The 5,480-nt window shown below is 35.9% G+C and overlaps 2 long non-coding RNA genes across 4 annotated transcripts in view; one reads left to right on the forward strand and one right to left on the reverse strand.

Annotated features, from left to right (window-relative positions):
* Window positions 1–5,480, forward strand: part of LOC111757380 (uncharacterized) — a 153,161-nt gene that overhangs the window by 146,864 nt on the left and 817 nt on the right. The window lies entirely within an intron of this gene.
* Window positions 681–5,480, reverse strand: part of LOC106028077 (uncharacterized) — a 56,381-nt gene continuing 51,581 nt past the window's right edge. For all 3 annotated transcript variants that reach the window (XR_010046721.1, XR_010046722.1, XR_010046720.1), the window contains one exon: window positions 681–5,241. This is a non-coding gene — a long non-coding RNA (uncharacterized LOC106028077). The remainder of the gene's footprint in view (window positions 5,242–5,480) is intronic.

The raw sequence follows: 5,480 nt of genomic DNA on the forward strand, positions 1-5,480 counted from the left end.
TTGCATTTTTACAGGCATGAAATTACAAAATACTAATTTTGAACTGCTGAAAGGGGCAATGGTAAGCAGGCAGGGCAGATATTTAGAACCTGCATTTTCTTAACTATCTGAAATCAAACCATACAACCAGAAGGTACCGCCTGTGTTTCAGTGTCGTGACGAAATAGCTTAATGATCTTGGCTAATGCGCATTAGTCTATAACTTGGTTTCTGACTTTAGGTGTGTGTTTCTGTATATATGATCTGATTTAAGCTGCAGTAGTCTCATCAGAAGGAGCAAATCAGGTGATATCGCTGTTACAATCACCTCACAATCTCTGCGACTCACATAACCAAGGTGTCTCACTTATTCTGTGAGCCTAACCTGGGTGGTTCTACTCATCACTGTCACTTACAGATCCAGGCCAAAAGAAATGCTCACGGAGTGCTTCTGTTATCTCCAAGGCAGGAAAAGAGAATAAGGCAGATCACACGCTGGATGCTAGAACTCTCCTGTAGGAGGAACACATAACTTCTATTTATGCTGATTGATCTTAGAGTTTCCATAAAGAAATCCCTGAACAATAACTTTTATATAAAAAGGGGAAAAGAGGGATTAAAAAGACAATGTTTTATCACATATCAGAGTTTACCACAGAAACTCTAAAAAAAACAATAGATCAGAATGTAAGAGCCAGAAATAGATCCCTATATGAGAATTTATGGATGATAATCAAACTCAGAGGCAAGTATTGATTGTTTTTAAATGGCATAGAAAAGTCAAGTTGAAATTACAAAATATGAAAATGAGGCAAATATCCAAAAATAATACAAAAAATTTCAGGAACTTTAAAAACTTATAAAGATATAATTGTCCATCATACATATACATATACATATACATATACATATACATATACATATATAAATATATAAATTGTTTCCCTTCTTTCTTCTCTCTTTTTCCCCATCCCAATTGTTCTTTCCTTTTGAGCAGTTTCTTCACCCTTTCACTTTCACAATAGCTATTGTATATTTTGAATATTACTTACTCTTTCTGCTTTTTACACTAGGGAGACAATATGGTGATTTTTTTACTTGTCTGTATGATCTGAAGTTGCATCCACTTATCTATAAAAGCCTTAAGTAAGTTTATTCTTCTTTATAGCTGAGTAACATTCCATTGTAGAAAAATACCACTTTTTTGTCTATTCTGGGTTGATGGACATTTAGCTCGTTTCCAAGATCAGGCTATTCTAAGTTGTGCTACTATAAACATAGGAGCACATATATTGCTGTGATATGATATTTTCAATTCTTCTGGAAAATACCCAGAAGAATAGCTTGATTGATGGGACCTCCAATCCTACTTTTTTGAGGAATCTCCACACTAATTTCCACAGTTGTTGTACCAGTCTATACTCCCACCAACAGTGGAGAAGGGTTCTTTTTTCTCCACAACCCCATCAGCAGTCATTATTGGTTTATTTCTTGATAAAATCTATTCTCTCTGGTGTGAGACAAAATCTTAGTGTTGTTTCAATTTATATTTCTCAAATGACCTGTGATGTTGAACATTTTTTCATGTATTTATTTGCCATTTGTATTTCTTGGTCTGAGAAGTATGTATTCATCTTAGATGTCTATATTTGAATTGAATCTTTGAATTTGGGGAGCCTAATTTCTTCCAATTTTTCAGATGTTCTAGATAGAAGTCTTTTGTCTGAGGGGTGGCTAGTAATTTTTCCTTCTCACTCTGTTGATGGTTTCTTCTCACTCTGTTGACGGTTTCTAAGAAACTACTTTAAGGCTAACAATGTGAAATAATAATCATTGTTAATCTATTATTTTGTTTTGAAATTCTGATTAATAATTTTTATTCTTTTTTCATTTTAAAATTTAAAAAATAAGAATAGAAGAATTAGGCTGAATATATAGCTCAATGGTAGATCATGTGCTTAAGAACACAGGCCTTGCATTTAATCCCTGCACAAACAAAAGAAAAAAAAGATATACTTCAAAAATGAGGATACATGGGGAAGGCTCCATAATTAAAACAGTAAATGGAGAAACTAGATAAAAGCAAAGCTGTGCCAGCCACGGTGACACATGGTGTCTCCCAGTACTCCGGGGAACTGAGACAAGAAGATCACAACTTCAAGTCCTACTGAGGCAACTTAGTGAGACCCTGTCTCAAAATAAAAAATGGGATCAGAATGTAGTTCAGTGGTTAAAGCACTCGTGGGTTGAATCCCTGGTACAGGAAAAAAATGATGTACAGTGATGTACCTCAGTTCAAGAACTTAATTCATTCCACCATTTTGGAAAAGATGGCCACGTTCATGTATGTGCAGGAAGGATGGCCACCACTGTTGTGTTTGTCACCCAGTGCAGAGCTTGCAAACAAAACCAAAATTTTGCCAAACACTTCTGTTTGCAAATCAACTTCTTTGCAAATAAAAGCATTTGTGAACCAAGGCATCACAGTATACTGTATATTTAGCTATATTATGATATATGTATTTTAAATAATAACAAAATGAAATACATTTTAGAAAAACTATTTTAACATGAAATAAAAATACAAGATTAATTTATAAACTCTTCTAACATATAACCCAAAGGAAAAATAGTCAACTTGCAGAGGAACAAAACCAGACAGCTTTTAAATTTACAAAAAGATATTTAAACTCATTAGTAGTTAGGAAAATGAAAATAACAATAAGAATGAAACTTAAACCTCTCGGTCTGGCAAAAATAAAAGACTAATATTATTCTTCTTGGTATGGATCCAGGGGAAAATGATGCCATCCCTATTGCTGGTAGAAATGAGAACTGAGTGTGTTTTGGAAAACTACCTAAAACATTTATTAAAATTCAAATTTATTACACTTCTTTGCCTTAGAATTCATATTTTGAGAAATCTACTTACATAGACAAAGCCCCAGTACACATAGGGACACATGTCTAAGGTTAATCACAGCTTTGTCAAATATGTCAAAAAGCTGAAAACAAAGTGAACCATAGTAACCTGTGCTATAGAAAAAGTAGAAAATGAAGAACTGTACCACCGTTCAACTCGGAGGGGTTTCCCTGAGGTATTTCTTAGTGATGATGAAAATCAGGGGGAAGGGTTATAATTCTGTTTTTATAAAATATGGCTCAAAAGTTCTAAGTCTAGGACTACATACACATTGTATAGACTATATATGGAGATACATGCTAATTCAATAGTGTGCATACCATGGGGATAGAGGCAGCAGGAAAGGAGATGGAAAGCGAGGAAGGTTAAAAGAAAAATAGTCACACACACAAAAAATAGTATGTATGCTGTAATTCCATTTATTCATCAATGCAAAGATGTGCATATGGAGTGCATGTGTAAGGAATCTCTAAATACAATGAAAATGTGCATTTGAGTATATAAGGCAAAGGACACATGCCAAACTAATGCCTCTTGACTATGATTCAGGCTTTAGATTGAAAGAGGTTCATCATTATCCTATCAAATGTGAGGGAGGACTTAAACTCTCAGCACCTGCTGGCAGGTGCTTCCCAGAGGGTGGCACCCATGAGGCAAAGCTTCTCAGTGTCTGTAAGAGGCTGCCACTTTGGCTGTGTGTCTGTTGGAACTGCGAAGTATAGAACCTTCCATCAACCCAACCCCCTCTATCCCTACTCTTCAGGCTCTTGGAGAAAATAACTTCAAACTCCCTGTTACCCACGTGCCTTGGAGTTCTGCCCACTGGTTGAACATCCGAATAGGAGAATGGCTTCAGTATGAATGCTGTTAAAACATAATTCTAATAACCTGTCTAACCAAAGTTTGCTCCCCCAAATTGGTAGGACTGGAAAATCTGCTTTCAAAAAGATTTGCAATGGAAATTAACATACATTTAGGGCTTCTAGAAAAGCAAAAACCGTCTTTCATGCCAAAGCAGACCCAAAGAAGTTGAGAATGTTTTCAACACTGAGTAGTCTCTGTAGCAACGAAGGAATTGCTTTTTGTTAAATGCAGACTTTGTTACCTGTGCAAGCTATTTTCATACTCTAGTCAACCCATTGTGAGCAAGACGAGGAGCTAATACATTTTAGATCCCCACCACTTGGTCCTTAAATTGAGCAGACTTCCACATCCTACCTGTTTGGACGGAGAGGACATCTGACTGGGTCTAATGCCAGTCCTGCAGTGCATGTCCAGGGGCACAAGGCGAGTCTTTTGCTTAATAGCAAAGATCTGTAACTAGGAGCTTATGTGTATGGTTTTCTTTCTTTCTTTCTTTTTTCTATCTCTCTCTTCGTGTGTGCATGTGTGCGTGCGTGTGTGTGTGTGTGTGTGTGTGTCTTTGTGCATTTGAGACTGGGTCTCACTATGTAGTTCAGGCTAGTCTCAAGCTCACTTTGTAGCCTGGGCTGGACTCAAACTCACAATGATCCTCCTGACTGAAAATGGGTTGAGTAGTGACTTCCTTCTAACAAACAGACAAACTGGGCCTTAGAAATTGTGCCTTCTTGTTTCGGATTCCAAATTCTTCCCACCAAAAGTAAAGCTTCTCTTCTTGTTGGTTACTTTCTTGTTAGTAGATTGTCCTGTAAAGTTTTTTCCCAAAATAAGCTTATCTCAATCAGATTATCATTGTTCAGAATTTTCTTCTGTTAGTGAAATGACTATAATTTAATGTTGCTCATACAGTTTTATTTCAACAAAACAATTTTCAAACATGTAAAGATTTGAAAGCACTATGCTCCTGTTACAAGAAACAAAAAATTCAATCAAATAATAAAGATAATATTGACCTTTATAATTACATCTTAAATTTCATGTTTGCTATGAAGACACAGAGGTGAATTAAAAGAGGACATCATTACACACCATTATATGAAACAAAACTCTCCTTCTCCAAATGGAGAGGATGTAGATGTGATTACTTAATACAAAGCAAAAGCTCTGTCTACCAAAGAGCAGACATGCAGTTATTGATCTGGAATTGGCACGATGACAAACTCCTCTGCCATTCTTTCTTTTCCCAATTAAGATGTCTCTCTTGAACTGACTGAAAGCTGTTTGATAAGTGTACTTTTTTCAAGATAGTGTGCTCAGTTGGGGGTCTTTTTATTAAGCTGAAATTCCATCATTAGCTCTGACTAGCACCAGCTGCTGTATAAATTCTGTGTTGATGTAGAGTTCCACTGGTATTTCAAATACTGCAGGTGAGTCTCTGACTCCAAAATCCTCAATCAATTGGTATGAATAATTAGCATCTGATAAATGCAAAATAGAAAGTACTCTCATTAGAAGACACTGAGGTCACAATCCTACCTTAGCCTCTCAGTACACTGTACCAAATAGGACTTTAATTGTAAAAAAAACAGAAAAGGTCTCTAAATCTCTCTGGGCCTAATCTGAAATGCAAGAGTAAAGATACTGATAAAAATCTTTTAGGCTTACAGGACTAAGGTTAAAAGACAGAATCCAAGCACCTGCACATTTTAGTATTTAC

The sequence above is a fragment of the Cavia porcellus genome, unplaced genomic scaffold, assembly GCF_034190915.1.
Source record: "Cavia porcellus strain 051 isolate PalLab524CR breed Dunkin Hartley unplaced genomic scaffold, mCavPor4.1 scaffold_1, whole genome shotgun sequence".
NCBI classification, from domain to species: Eukaryota; Metazoa; Chordata; class Mammalia; order Rodentia; family Caviidae; genus Cavia; species Cavia porcellus.